The sequence below is a fragment of the Mirounga leonina genome, unplaced genomic scaffold (genome assembly GCF_011800145.1).
Source record: "Mirounga leonina isolate KUSES-001 unplaced genomic scaffold, KU_Mleo_1.0 Mir_53, whole genome shotgun sequence".
NCBI lineage: Eukaryota > Metazoa > Chordata > Mammalia > Carnivora > Phocidae > Mirounga > Mirounga leonina.
This window is the reverse complement of record NW_023270807.1, coordinates 8,432,755-8,448,232: the sequence shown is the minus strand read 5'-3', so window position 1 is coordinate 8,448,232 and position 15,478 is coordinate 8,432,755. Positions and strand designations below refer to the sequence as shown.

The 15,478-nt window shown below is 56.2% G+C and overlaps 1 protein-coding gene across 4 annotated transcripts in view; it reads right to left on the bottom strand.

The window, feature by feature from the left end:
• The window catches only part of FOXP4 (forkhead box P4), a 49,743-nt gene extending 35,237 nt beyond the window's left edge, over positions 1–14,506 (bottom strand). For all 4 annotated transcript variants that reach the window (XM_034990712.1, XM_034990715.1, XM_034990714.1 and 1 more), the window contains exon 1: positions 14,424–14,506. The gene's annotated coding sequence lies outside the window, so the exon portion shown is untranslated. The remainder of the gene's footprint in view (positions 1–14,423) is intronic.
• Between the last annotated feature and the right edge of the window lie 972 nt (positions 14,507–15,478).

Here is a 15,478-nt window from a genome sequence, read left to right as displayed (position 1 = left end):
TAGGATTCGCTAAAATTGAGGCCCTCATCCCACACCCACCCCAGCCTTCCCTGACCCCTCTTCTACCACGTGTTGGGGACAGGGGCAAGTGACTGGGGCCGAATTGTTTTAGGTGGTCTAGGATTTCTCTCCGGGGCTCTAGTCCCGCCTTTAGGCAGGTCCCCAGTCTCCCATCTCTCAGGGAACCCCTGGCCGGGAGCCAGGGCACCTCAGAGCCTTGGGCTAGGCCCCGAAGCTCCCGCAGACGCCTTCAGAAGAAAGGAAGGAAGCTGGGTCAAAGCCGCAGCCTCCTCTTCCGCTCTGGGGGAGGCTGCGGGCCGCTGGGGGCACCCACTTCCCCTGAGGCTCCTGGCCCTTCGAAGAACCCTGGCGGGCATGCCACAGGGGACGCCTCCTTGTAACTTTCCTGGTCTGCTTGGTCCCCTCCCAGGCCGGAAGTGACGGGTTCTACCCACCTTGGGGCTAAAAGGAGAACCCAAGGGCTAGGGTGTTTTGGGTGAGAGGAAGAGGGGCCGGGAGCCTCACACGCGGAGAAACCTGTGTGCCTTTTCCGCGGGCACATATGGTGCAGGGAGTATTAATTACCGTAGCTTTTTAATTAACAATCGCTTAATCTGAGCCGTAACATTTGCCACGACACCCTGCGCCTCGCCGTGAACCCGCGCCGCCCGCCCTGCCAACTCATCAATTAATTTTTATTGACGTTTTCTTCCCCAAACAGGCACAATACCAGGGTTTTCCAATTAACACCTCCGCGATCTCTAATTAGTGCAATTAACAGACTGATGGATGCCCGGAGTTTACCCGCGAGGGAGGGGGGAAGGGGCGGGGGAGCCCCCAGCGCACACGTGCACGTGCCGCAGCTGGACAGTGCTGCACCCCCAGCTCTAACCAGAGCAAGGCCGTGGGGGCGTGGCCACAGGTAACCCGTACCCGCGGCAATGGTGGTGGTTTGGGTTGAAACAAGTAGTCACAGGTTCCAGCCCTCCACAAACCCACAATCTAGTCGGGGAGAGAGCTGAGAGCCTGAGCCTGGAAGTCGGGAAACCTGGCACGTGGCCCCCGGTCTATCACCACCTTGCTGGGGGACTTGGGCCAACCAAGTTCATTACCCCCTTTTCTCCTCTGTATAATGGGGGAAACTAGACTAGATGTAGCCATCTATTTACAGTGTATACCCCTGTCGACTTCCAAGAAAGATCAGGAAGCCGACTACAATAAAAGACAGATGAAGCTTCTTAAAATATATCACGGGGTAGTAGGAAGGAAGAACGGAATGGGCCAAAACCTTAAGCCAGACGATCTCAAACTTGAATGCATCAGAATGCCCTTGGAGGGCTTGTCAGAACACAGACTCCTGGGCCCCAGGCCCAGAGTTTCTAATTCAATAGGTCTGGAGTGCCCCCTGAGAATCCTTATTTCTAAAAAGTTCCCAAGTGATGTTGGTGCTGCTCGTCCAAGACCACAGGGTCTCCCTAGTGATGGCCACTGACTTTACGAACTGCCTGGTGGGCAAAATGAGACAATCCATCTCCAAGGCCATTTATTCATTCAACATGGATTTAGTGCCTGATTAAGACAAACCCTGACAGGGAGGTGGGGGGCGGTGCCTGACTGGCTTGGTTGGTAGAGCATGCAACTTGTGATCTCGGGGTGGTGAGTTCAAGCCCCACGATGGGCATAGAGCTTACTTTAAAAAAAAAAAAAGAGAGAGAGAGGAAAAAAAGAAAAAAGGAAAAAAAAAAAAAAAAAGACAAACTCTGAGAATCTATCTTGCAGGACACTGGAATCTGGTCCCTGCCCTCTGCAGGTTTCCAAATCTTGAACAAACAGTGCAGCAGTGCCCTAGATGCTTTGAGGGTAATGTAATAATGGGGATCCTATTCGCCCCTACCCCTTTTTACTGGGTAAATCTGGCATTTGTCTTTTTGAAAATTTAGCCACTAGTAGAGTTTTGGCCATGAACGAAGTCATTCTTCTCTCTCCTCCAGTGGATGGCCAAGAGCATACAGCACTAGCAATGACCCTTCATCCATTCACTGGTTCCCCAGATACTTAAGCATCTACAGTGTGCCAGGCTCTGTGTATGCAGACCTGAGCAGAACAGGGCACAGGCCCTGCTCTGCTGGAGCTCATGGTTCCCATGAGGGGAGGCAGATGATCAATAAGGACACAAATATATAGATAAGCTCACATAAAGTAGGTTCCATCAAATGTGAGTACAGGGAAGAAACAGGGGACTCTAACTTAAACAGGGGCGGCGGGGGGGGGGGAGTGCAGGGAAGGCCTTCTTTTCTTGGAAATGGCATTTATGCTCAGAAATGAAAGGTGAGTAGGAGTTGGCCAGGTGAAGTATACACTGAATGCAGGGGAAACAGCATAGGCAAGGGCCCTTACGAGAGGTTGCCAGTTTCAGACTTTTCCAGAGCTAGAAGTCTTTGAAATGGACACATTGCTAGATTCCATAAAAAGACTTGGGTACCACATAGAGCATGAAGACGCCTTATATTTCCTATATTCTTTCCCTTTCTAGCTGTCCTGCTATCAGATCTTACTTGTGTCAGGGACATAAAGCAGAGGGCTTTTCAAAGCAATAAGCACTGACATTACAAGTAACCGAAGAATGCTTCCCAATCCATCATGCAAAGGCCTGGGGATCCCCTTCCCTCATTCAGCTCAGGCCCCAAAGGCCTACGGGCTCAGGCTGCCAGAAGAGGTGAGGGTTCGGGCAGTAGCCACTTCTGGCCTTGGCCCTCCTTAGCGAGCCACTCATTTGCCATCCTACCTGCTGACCAATTTCTGGTCTCTTATTATCTTTGTATGGAGAGCCCTGAGCAGTGAGGTCACCAGTCTGAGCCTAAGTGTCCTTATTTGTCATTTGGGGCTAATACCAATAAATCTTCCTTTCAGGGTTGCTGTGATAGCAAATAAAATCCACTACATGAAGAAGCCACTCAGAGAAGGCTATAATTATGGGGGCCCAGAAAGTCCTGTTACAACTCAACTCTGAGTGGGCTAGGGTTCAGGATCCTATCCCCTTATCACAGCCCTGGGTTCAGCATTTGAGGAAAGTGAGGCAGGGCCCATGGGTTAGAATGTCTCTGTAGCTCCAAAATGGGTCCCCAAACCAGAGCAGGGTGATGTGAGCCACATCACTACCTGGCTTTCTGATTAGGCCAACAGTGTCTTTCCCCAAGAAGATGGGGCTCTCTTGAGTTCCAGAAAAAGCTTAATCCCTCTCCAAGCCCACGTCGTCCCGTACTTTGGGACTCTCCTTTGTGGGGGTCAGAGGCGGGGACCCTAGGCTTCCCTCTGTACTCCAATTTCTGCCCGAGATTCTCCCTAAATGACACACTGGCAGCCATAGGCCCCAATGTTAGGGGCCATTCAAGACCTCTCAGCACAAAACTTCAGGGCCCGAGGAACTTAGTTCAAATGGCAGGGTGAGGACCTGCCTCTCTAAAAGGTGGCAGCAGGGGCGTCTGGGTGGCTCAGTGGGTGAAGCATCTCCCTTCGGCTCAGGTCATGATCTCAGGGTTCGGAGATCAAGCCCCGCATAGCATGGGGGGGGGGTCCCTGCTCAGCGGGGAGCCTGCTTCTCCCTCTGCCCCTCCCCCTGCTCCTGCTCTCTCGCTGCACGTGCACACACGTGCTCTCTCAAATAAAGCAAATCTTTAAAAATAAATAAAGGTGGCAACGAGCCTCTGACTTGGAAGGTGAACCACCATCCTGTGCTGCTTCAGGTTCTCTCCCGAGTTTCAAATAACTTTATTTTTTAATCTTAAAAGTAACAGACACCTCGGTAGAAAATTTTGAAGAGGAAAAAAAAAAAGTGTAAAGAAAAAAGCTGTACCCGTAATTGTGCCACCCAGAGAGCTAGGCTTTTGGGATCCACCCCTTCTAGTCAGTTCATTTTCACTCTCTTTGGCATATAAACATTTAAAAAGTGAAACTGGGGTCATAATCTGTACATGGTTTGAATTTTCCTATTTTTCCACTCACCACTTACTATCATAACCATTTCCACATGACATCAAATATTTTAAGCAACAGTTTTTAGGGGTCACATAGTTGCTCGAATGGGCTGCATGTTCCAGAATTTATTTAGCCAATCCCCTAGAGTTGGACATCCAGACTATTACCTATTTTTTTTTTTCTAGGATGCTGCAATAAACACCCTTATGCGAACAGAATACTCGACCTTTCTAACTATTTGCTTACGATACATGTTTAGGTGGAACTGTGTATTTTTAAGGCTGTTAATACATTTATTCCCTAATTGACATCCATGAAATTTGTACCAATTTTATCCTCCCTTTGGCAATGCACCCATATCCTGGAGGACTCACAAGCCCCTTCACCTTTTTAGCATTTTCCCTCCATTCTCCTCAGGTCTGTTTCCAGAAGATTCTCAGATCCTGCATAAGGCATTCAAAAAGCAACACTTGGGTGAGTTTACAGGGCACACAGCCGGCTGGTGGCCCTCTGCCTGCAACTAATACTGAACACAGTAGGTACTGGGATCTGGGCAGATGGAGGGAACAAAACACAGCCCTTGCTTTTGGGGGGCTTACACATTAGAAGAGAAAGAGAGACACCCACGCAAACACAGCGTTAAGAAAAATACCCAATACCTAGGCTGCACCCGGCATCAAATTGGACTCTGGGGAGTAGGACCCAGGCATGGATAATTTTAAAAATCTTGCCCATTCTAAACTTCAAATGCAGGGGACGCCTGGGTGGCTCAGTCGGTTAAGTGTCTGCCTTCATCTCAGGTCACGATCCCAGGGTCCTGGGCTCCAGCCCTGCATCAGGCTCCCTGCTCAGTAGGGAGTGTGCTTCTCCTTCTGCCTCTGCCTTTCCTCCCACTTGAGTGTTCTCTCAAAAAAAAAATCTTAAACATCAATTGCAGCCAGGATTGAGAACCTCCGCTCTATACGGACACACAGCTTTACAAATGTTACATTAAATTGACACTGGGGCGCTGGCTATGGGTGCCTAGAGGGAATGGGGATACTCTGGGAAGGCTCTTCCGGTGGGAGGTGACTTCTAAGCTGAGTCAGGAGTCCCAAGGAAGGGAAGCCTGGGCACACAAATTTGTGACTATATTTTATTTTAATAACAGCCATCCCACTCACAGTCCTTGAAAACCCTTTCCCATGCCCTGTCCCCTCCCCTCTTCTGCACACAACCTGGAATTCCTTTGACAGATGAAGAAGGAACCACACTTTGAAGATGCCTACTGACTTGACAAGGTCACCTGGCTGCTAGGAGGCTGAGCCCAACTGAAACCCTACAGCTCTTCTGACTCCCAAATCAGTGCTCTTCTCCTGAACCCCACCTCAGAGGTGGCAAGGCCTGGAGGGCGGTCACTTTGGAATCTCCCTGGAATCTGAACCTTTCCTCACCACTACCCACCCCCCCTCACCCAGTGTACTTTCTACCGGCCCTGGCCCTGAAATGCTCCCACCAGGCTCTAGCAAGGTGGCCTCCCTCAACACTCCTTCCTAGAACCATACCAAGAGGAAGAATTAACAATAAAAAAAAAAGAAAGAAAGAAAGAAAAAAGAAAGAGAACCAAAGATCCCACTCCATCTCATTAAGAAAGTAAACATAAGAGCCATCTAAGTGTCTAATTAAGCTTCTAATTAGTCCCTGCTTGTTACTAATGCAAATTAGATTACTCCGCTTAACTACAGCATGTCCACAACACCCTTGTTAATTGCGGCCTTTTGAAATTAAATTACTCCCTAATTAGCATATCAAAGCCATTGATTTGGAGCTGGGAAAGATGAGGGCAAGAGAAGCCGAATGCCAAGTTTGGTTAATCAGAGATGGCTAATTAAATAGTGACGTCTTACGTGGGGGGGCCCCCCGCTGGTTAAGGGGTGGGGGCGACTCATCCAGGGCCTGAGTGGCCATCTGGAGCCTGGTTCTGGTAGTGCCCTTGGCACCAGGGGGCTCCCGTGAGCAAAGGAGGGGCTCCAGCCAGCCTGGGACAGACCACTGGGTCTGGCCCTTCCTGGGGCCCCTGACTGCTTCACACCCAACCTGCCCCTGACCGGCCCTGGGCCGTCTCTCTTTTTCCCCTGATGATGTTCAGGTGTGGCATTTACAGGGATCTCGGGTACCAACTCAAGGGGCATCCAGAACACATCCACATCCAAATACGCAAGATTCAGCATCCTTCCCCATCTTTCTCTGTTCCAAAATAAGTTCCAGAAAGGTGACTTATGCCCAGTTCTTCTCTTGTCGCCACCTGAGGTTTCATTCTTGGGAGAAAGTCTCTCCCCTCCCCCACAAAAAATACATAAGTTTGGGGGATAGGTAAGAGGGTGATGATGACTTTCATAGAGGGGCTCACCTGGGCAGGGATGGGCTGCTTTCAGGTTAGAACGGGCTCCTGGAGACACAAGACCCGAAAGTCCCCTCCATGGTCAAAAAACAGGAAAATTATCCCCCACTATCAGTTTCGAACAGTTGTGTGGGAATTCGACTGGGGTCAGGGTGTCCTTAAAGGTCTTCTCTGAGCTCTAGGAAAGACCTCGCAGATTCTCTCAGACCACCCCGCTTTCCCCAGCTCTTCCTTGGAGAATACTGAGGACAGGTGAAATCTCCAAGACAGAATTACTACCCAAAATGCCCTCAGGGGCTAGGCTGGTCGCCTAGGAGGCCAGGTGAGAAGTGCGGGGCATTCAATCCCAGTCTGTCCTTACCACACGCGGAAATTCAGGCTGATTGTTGACAGGGTTTGGGGTTTTCAAAAGAAGCCAAAGTGGGGATATTTGTGTGAAATGTACCCTTGTAATAAGCTTTGTGTGGGTCAACAAAACTCTGAAGGGGTGAAGTTGGTCAACTTGTGACCTCAGCCGTTATGGCCAGCATTCCAGAGAAGCAGGTTCCAGTTAGCTGTGTGACCCCGGGCAAGTTACATTACCTCTCCAGGCCTGGGTCCCTCACCCATCAATTGAGAATAATACAGATCATCGCCTGGAGAATCTCCCAGGGCTTTTGTGAGGATCAGGACAAGGGAAGGGAAGGTATGTGAAATGGCAAGGCACAGCCCCTCAGTCAGGGTCTGGTGACCACTTAGTTGTACCCTGTACTGGCCACAACCCCCTCCCAGACTGGGATGTCTTCTAGAACCTTCCTCCTCCCTCTCTCATTTACCTTCTTGTTCCTGCGGATGCCTGACTTAGCTCTTGGGCAGCTAGGAGGTACCACACATCTGTGCCCTCTCTCCCTTCATTGAGCAGATCAGCCCCAGCAGGGCAACAGCTCCTAACTGCCTCTTCTAAAAAAGATGAAACTTTCACAAGGACAAAATCCGGATGGCTGACAGGCCCTAGCCCGGCCCTCCAGTGTCCCCTCCTCCAACTAGGGTGTGTGTCTAGTGGGGGAGGCTCCTTGCAGTCTCTCCCTAGCCCTCCCTCCCCCAGGCCTCCTCTCCAAGTTTCTCACCAGCAGCCCCTGGAGTACACAGGGTCAGGGTCAGGGCCAAATTCCCCAAGGGTGAGGTTCTGTTGATTTTCGGAGGGATGGAACAGGGCCCAGGGGAGAGGAACCCCTGCCCCGCCCCCCTCCTCAGCTCAGGGTGAATCCCAGGCAGCACCCCGTCCATGGATGGGTACCCATCTGAGCCAAACCAGGCAAAAGGGTTCACAGCGGTGGTTTTATTTTAGAAAATAAGTGGAATTAAAGGCAAGGCAGAAACAGAAATGGGGAGGGGGTGAGGTTGTCCCGATATGAGGGGGAGGGCAGAACAGTGACACACAAGGGCCAAGCCGCCGCCCGCCTCGCTGAGCTCTCTCTCCCAACGAGATTCAATTAATTGATAACAAGAGGCATCAAATTAATTTCTGGAGGATGTGAGATTCTGATGAAGGGAAATCTCGTCGATGGAGATCGGGCAGGAGGGGGCGGGCAGCACCCCCTTTTAATCAGGCTCCGCCGCCTAATTGAGAAGGAGGAACCTTGCCCGGACCGCCGGCCGCCTGCCCCGCACTCCACAGCGCCCCTTTCGGGAAGGAGCGACGGAGGCAGGAGGCTCCGGCCGCGGTGAACAAAGGGGGAGCACGCTGAGACCTTCCGCTTCTCTTCTCGCCTGATGCCCAACCCGCAGCTTCGGCCAGGGCAGGCCCGGGAGAAGTGACTGTGGGTGTTCCCAAGTCAGCTGTGCAGCTAGGAAAACCGAGGCCCAGAGAGAAGTGGGCCATGCCTGAGGTCTTACAGGGGGTTAGGAAGTGGGTAGCAGCATGCGTAGGGGTGACTCTCGTCAGTGAATCCTGACCTTGTTTACCACCCAGACCTGCTAAGTCATCCCCAAGTGAGAGGAGTGCAGCACGCGGGGAGTAGGCGGCCCTCCCGCTGGCTAAAAGACCAGCAGTCCCCTCTTCCAATATTCCCTAGACCCCCAGGCACTGGGCAGAGTGGGTCCCAAGCCCCAGGCTCCTTCTTGGTGCTCTGGTCCCAGGGCTGCGTCCCAGAGCTCAGAGATGAAGGGGCTTCCTGCAACTTGCACGGATGCGCTCGCGGAGGCTCGGGGAAATGCTGGCGAGGCGAGCAACCCCGGGCAAGTGCGCTGAGCTGGGAGGGAAGACCAGTAGCCCTGGCTCTCCGGGGGAAATCCCAGAGGTTTCCTAAAGGAGGGGTTCTCCCAGGTGGACCAACTCTGCATCCTTAACAAGACCCGACCTTCGCAAGCGCCTCCTGCCCCGATCCAGTGATGCGGAAGCCTTGAGAAGATAGGGAGCTTCTCCACGCTCAGGGCTTTGCTCCCTAAACGCTTACAGCTGCAGCCACTCCCCGGGTCTCCCGCAAATCCCGCCATTCAATCTCTCCCCAAAATTCTCCCCAGCTGCGCACGCCCTTCCTCGCAGGGTGTGGATGCACATCTGGCCAGGGAACCCCTGAAGGAAAGGAGGAAGTACACCCCAACCTTTTGGGGACCAATTTCTTTCAGCCTGGGTCTCCCGGAAGTGTGGGCTCCAGAGCTGCAGAACCCCATCCGAGGGAGCTCATCCGGCTGAGGAACCCAGAATGGGAGCCCATTCGCCCACCCAGCCCCCAGTTTCCCTTCACACAGCACAGACCTCCTGAGGGCTCTCCCAGGCCAGCAGAGGCATCCTGTCGCCCACCCCCCTCCCCCGGGGAGCTTCAGGACCAGAGCCCTGCTTCCAGTCCCCAGTCCCTATCTGAAAGATCAGTCCTGCGGCGCTTGCTCCATTTCTGATTTTCCAAGTGGCAATCGAGTCACCTCTTATTAAACCTCTTCCCCTCAACCCTTGTGTTTGCCACTGCACAGTATGCATGCCACAGTGTTTGTGGAATGGAGAGCAGTCCTCCTCCTGGTCTCCATTCCGTGAGTCACCCTGCCCTTAAGTCGCCATCCTCTGTCCCTCCTTTGCTGCCGGTGGGAATTCTAGGTAACTTCCACCTGCTGACCCTGACTACCTCGAACAAACGCCAAAGGGTCGCCAGTCCACACACTCCACTCTTACTGTGTGAGGAAAACCCACCATCTTGTTCCCCTGCCCTATATGCATGGTAGCCCAGGTCAGGTTCCATCGGAATCAGCTTGGAGTGGCAGAGAAAATGCCCTTTACCTCTGTCCAGTACCACCAGTGAGCCCAATGGCCTTCAGGTCCCAGCTCTGGAGGCTCCAGTTGGGCAGAGGATTGGGACCTGTGAGGTCAGCAGAGCTACTGGGATTCCAGGCACAGGCTGCATGGCTCTGGCCAGGGTGGGGAGAAGGTGCAGGGCTGCACTGGAGTGAGGGACAGCCTGGCAAAGACCTGGAAAGGAGGAGGCCTGGGACGGGGATCAAGGGAAGGGAGGACATCCGTCAGGCCCAGGCCTGGATGGACCCCTCAAGGCACAGGACACTTTGACTCGTGCGCTTTCTGTGCTGGGAGCTCTGGATTTCTAGCTCAGGCAGGTGTGCCCTGAGTCCAGGCTCCATAAGCCCCATCCCCCCATGCCATCTCAAGAGACCACTGCATGGGCCGCCACAAGGCTTGGTAAAGGGTTCCTGCTGTGATCCTAGCATGGTGGGACTGGGTGAAGAAGGGGTGCATTCCCATGGAGAATCCAGGAAGGCAATGCTGAAAAAGCCAGGAACTTTAGGCCAAAGGCAGGTATTTTTTTTTTCTTCTTTGAGATGATCCATCCACAGGTAGGTCCCGAATTGATCTAAGACTGGTGGCCAAAATTGTCTTCCATAAGACTGTGTAGGCTAGGGTTCCAAACCCCAGAGGTCTCCCTTCTGGAGGTGGTGCCAGCCATTTTCCTCCTCTACACTCTGGGGAATTATCCCTCGCATTTTTATTTGTCTTCATGAGCACCTTAAAAGGGTGGTGTGTGTGGGGGGGGGTGGGTAACATATGACTGCATTGTTCCAGGGTTAAGTGCAGGTGGGAAATGCCAGATTCTGAACGTAGACCCTCCCTTAAAGGGAAGGCAGGAGGAAAAAAACACAGCCTTCTCACCTCAGGGCAGAGGGGCAGCCCAGGCCTGAGTCTGTAAAGGAGCGAGGGGGGAGTTGACAAGCCCTCCCATCCCCTCCTTTCTCCCTTCCCCACAGCAGAGACTCAAGCCCTACTGGTTGCACTGGGAGTTAGGAGCCCCACATTTTAGCCCCGGCTCTACCACTGACTAGCTGTGTAACCTCAGACAAGTTGCTTCCTCTCTCTGGGCTTCATTTCCCCAGCTCGTGAAATGGAGGTTAAAACATAAGCATTTCCAGTATTCAGTCCAACGTGTGTCTTGGCCGTGCTGGGAATCTAGTAATAAAAACCACCCCTTGGTCAGCACTGCCAAGTGCCAGGCACCATGCTAGGTACTTTACATTCAACTCCCAAACAGACTCTCTAAGGTGGGTATTATTGACCCACTTTACACAGAGGAAAACTGAGGTTCCAAGAGCTTCATTAAGTTCCCCAGAGTCCCGTAACAGCTGGCGGGTTCCAAAGCCTTTTCCACCCTGACCCATGTTCTGCCCTGGGCAGGCCCCAGTTCCTTGCCCCGGGCTCCAGAGTTCTGGAACCAAGTCCAAGGAAACCATTTCAGCCAGTAGAATCCTGTCAAAAGTAGTACCTGCCTGGCCTTGGTTCTGGAGAAGCTGGGAGAGTTGTAAGAGCATGATGGGACACTGTGTGGAGCTCCTTGGGTAGAAGAAATTCTTATTTAGCACAATTTGGGCTACTAGGAAAGTAAAGTCATTGTGCTGGGGATAGACGTGGAGGGGCTTGCATTTCGGCTGGAAAGACAGGCAAACCACCAAGGCAGTGGCACAGGGAAGGGTTAGGATGTCGGGAAAGAGGGTGCAGCCAGGCCAGGTATAGTGGAGCTGGGGGGGGGGTTCTTTTTGAGATGACCCTTCCTTCCCTTTGCAGCACACATTTCTCCTCTGAAACAGACACCCTGCTCCCACTCTCCTCTCCCTGATGTGACACCTTGTCTGTCTCTCCTACCCGGGCAATAGGAGGATCAGAGAACAGTCCCCAGCCTTCTTGCTTGGGCTCTCTAGTACCCAGCCTGGGACCTGCCCAGACAGAGTAGGGGCTCAGCAAACACTTGGGGAATTACTGGATTGAAGGAAGCCCCCCCCCTTGTCCCCCTGCCTTCTCCCCCCTAAGGAAGAGGTGTGTTTGGAGTAGGGGCCCAGCAGGATATGAACATTCCTGGCAAAAAGGGACCTACCTGCCAGCAGTCAGAAAGGAAGTTTCTAGCCAAAGGCAGAGGAAAGGGGGTGAGGGTATCAGTGTCTAGGTGTGAGAAGGGTACCTACACAGAAAGGGACAGGGGCAGGTCCTTTTGCAAGTTGGGTCCAACCTGCCCTACCCCTGGCATTTCCCAGCATTGGTGTCAGGCCTTTCTCTCCCCAGGGCTCAGGGGTTCCCCAACTCCATAACTCCTGGGAAACCTGCCCAGGACTGGGAGAAGGATAGAAAACTCCACCCAGACACTCAACGTAGCTTAGTGCCAAGAGAAAAGGTTCCCATGGTCTTCCCCAACTCAGTGCTAAGGCTGGGACCAGAGTAAGGTGGTGGGCCGAGGGTCTGGGAGAAGAGATTCCCATCTTGCTGGGGTCCTGGGTATGTTTGGGGGACCCCCACAGCACCACCTCCTTCCCATGCTACCTTGCCCAGCTGACAAGAGTCGGAGCAATACCAGATAGGGAGTCCCCCCCACGCCCCCAGGCACATCCCTGCTTTTGAGAGGCTCAGATCTAAAGCAGCCAGAAAAAGCAAGCCGTCCAGGTGCCTACAACAGTCCTGAGGCCCTCTCTCCAGCCTGCCAGGTGACAAAGAATCCCAGAACCCAGGCAAGACAAAGTTTCTCAAGTTTAAAACAAAACAAAACAAGCCTGCAGACTTCCCGTTCCCCGAAGCAATTTTCTGCAGGTTTGTGTGGGGACTGCCTAGGGCAGGGGCTGTCTGAAGCGAGGGTCTCTCTTTCGGGCAGCTGAGACACGGCCATCCCTGCCCTTCCGGCCCCTGTGACCACCCGCTGGCTCACCAGGAGAGTCAGGGGCTTGAAATGCCCAGAGCCGGAAGCGTTCAGTCCCGGTTCTCTGCTGAAAGTGAGAGTCTGGGTTCAAATTCTCGGTGTTCCAGTCTGGGTTACCCACTGCGCTCTCCGGTGGGGTTAGGTTAGACCCTCCCTCGGCTACAGACAGTACAGACGGTCCCGCTGCTCCTTATTTCTGCGTGGGAGATGGCGGCACCCTGGCCAGTCTCCGGCTCCAACCCCTGCTGCCCTTCAAGCTTCACTCCCGGGGCCCTCAATCCCAGACCCAACACAGTTCGCCCTGGGACAATCCAGGCGGTGCTTGAAAACGGGGCATGAAGATGCCGAAGTTCAAGTAAAAACCCGCATTGGCCAAAATGTTCCTGGGCTTTCTCAGGAACCGCAGGGATGACAGCTTCAGACTCGGGTTTGCTCTTTCATTCCCCCAACGGAACCCCTGCTCCAGGCTCTGCGGCCAATCTGCAGGGAGACCCGGTGCTGGGGTGCGAGACACACGGCCATCTCCAGACGCCTTCAAGCCCAGGCGCCGAGGGAGCGAGGCAATCCGTCCGGCGGGGGTTGGCAAGAGGAGCCGGAGTGCAAAGGGATGAGCCTGGCGCTCTATAGGCTCAGGGTCTCCGCGTTCCCATATCATCTTCCCCCAACCTAGAGGGTCCGGGAGGGATGCGGCCGTGTTCACGAGGTCGCCCCAGTTGTAGGAAGGCATCCACAGCCGTTAGGGCCTCTGTCTCAGAATCCGCGTCCCGCGAAATCACACGGTCCTTTGCCGGGGAGGCCGGGACCCCGGGTCGCTCAGGGCGCCCCGCATTCTAGCGCCACAGGCTTTGCCCGGGCTCAGCCCCAAGTTAGTTTGGCGTTGACGCGGAGCGCGAGGCCGGAGCGCCGCCGGGGTGACTGCCGGTCAGAGAGGCGTCCGTGGGGGGGGCTGTCCAGAGGAGACACTGGGGTCGGCAATCTGAGGGAGGGTCCTGCTTGGTCACTTGGGAACCCTCTTCCCTGGGGGCCTCGGAACCCTGCTGCCGCCCTCCCCCTCCCCCCAACAGGGTGAGGCGGGTGGGGGTGGGGGTGGCTCGTCCTAAACGGGGTGAATAAAGGTATCCGCCGGGTCCGTCCCCCGCCCTCCAGCACAGGCGCACAAAATCACAGGGGCCGTTTCCAGACGCTCTCAAGTCCCCAAGAAGTTTTCCACTCTATCTCCGAGCTGGCCGAGCCACGGGGGAACGGGGCTGACTGGCCCCGGAACCTCCAAGGTGCGACCTCAGCAAAACAAGTCCCCTTCTCACCCGAGGCGACGCGGCGGGTGCGACCGCGATCCCCCCCACCCCCCCATCTGCCTCCGGCGCGTCTCGGGGAATCCTGGACAGACTGGGGTTGGGTTGGGGGAGCTCGCGCCACCACTTCCCTCCCCAGCTCAGGAAAGTCCGGGCCGGGAATTACTCTTTGTTTGACTCGGGCGGGGGGCGGGGGGGTCGCGCCCCCTTACACCCCACTCCCAGCGGCCAGGCCGGGAGGGGGCGGGGCCCAGATTCTGGGGGAAGGGCGGGCCTCAGTAGCCTTTCCAGCCCCCCCCAACCGCCGACCTCCGGCTGCCCCCACCTCCCGCCTCCCCGCCGCAGCCCCCACCTGTTCCAAAGGCGGCTCTGGGCCGCGGGGGCCCAGGCCGGGGGCGGGGTGTGGTGGCGGCGCGGGGTCAGGGCGCCGCAGCCGGCCCCGGCTGGAACAAAGTGCGCCGGCCTGGGCCCGGCTCCTCCCGGCGCCCGGCGCGTCTCCGGCGGGCAGTTTGCAAACACAAAGTGAGCCAGTGAGCGGGCGAGAGAGTGCGCGAGCTAGGGAGTTGGTCTGGTCGCCGGCCCAGCCCCCACCCGCGTCCCCGGGCTCGGCCCGCCACCTACCTGTCCGGCCCGGCCGCTCCGTGCGGGCTCCGGCCCGTCAGCCCGCGCGGGGCATGGGGCTCGCTCGGGTCGCAGCCCCGGCCCGCCGCCGCCCGCTGGGGCTGCCCCTCCGCGCCGCCCGGCGCCGCGCAGCTCCCGGGCGTCCTCCCTCCGCGCCGCGCCGCGCCGGCCGCCGCGCGCCCTAGCCCCGCCGGGGCATCGCACTTCGTGGGCAGCTCGGCTCGCTCCGGCGGTGCTCCTCCTTCTCGGTCCTCCCGCGACGCTTGTTCGCTCGCTCCGGCTCCGGGGCTCCGGGACCCCGGCGTCCCCGCCCCCGGCCCAGCCCTGGTTCCGGCCCGGGCTCCTCCCCGCCGCGCCGCCGCCGCCTGCGCCGCGCCCTCCTCGCGGGCTGGGGGCTCCGTCCCGGCCGCCGGTCGCGCTGTCCGGTCCGCAGGGGCGGCCGGCTCCGGACTCCGAGGGGCTGCGACTGAGCCCGGGCTGCGAGTGGCTGCGAGCGGGCGGCGCGCGGGCGGGGCGGGAGGGGGCGGGGGACGCGGGGTGGAGGGGGAAGGAGGGAGCGCGCGGAGAGCCGGGGAGGAGGGAGCGAGCGAGCGAGCGAGCGGTGGAGGGAGGGGAGACCAACTTCTAGCGCTACCATAATTCGCCTAAAGCAGGTGCAGCTGCTTTCACCCGGCCAGGCCGCCGCGGCGAGCGAGAGAAGACCACGTGGACCGAACTTTAGGGGAAGGAAAGTGGGGACTTGGGGAGAAGACACGGGGCTGCGGACCTGAGAAAGGCGGGAGGTGGAGAGACCCCAGGGATTCTCCCTGCCCCCGCGAATCCTGTGGCGCGCTTTGCAAACCCCAGCTTTTCCCTGGAGTCTGGAGGTACGGCCGAGCCCTGCTCCCACACGGTTCATTGGTTCCCGGCGGGCTGCGCTCGGCGCGGGGAGTGGCCGGGGGCCCTGATCCCGGAGCCGGTGTGCGGCCCGAGTCCTTCCTTGCCTCCCTCCTGCTCCGCACTGCGTGGGGAACTGGGGGTGAGCTTTCTGAACCGGGGTGGGGGAGGTGGGGAGG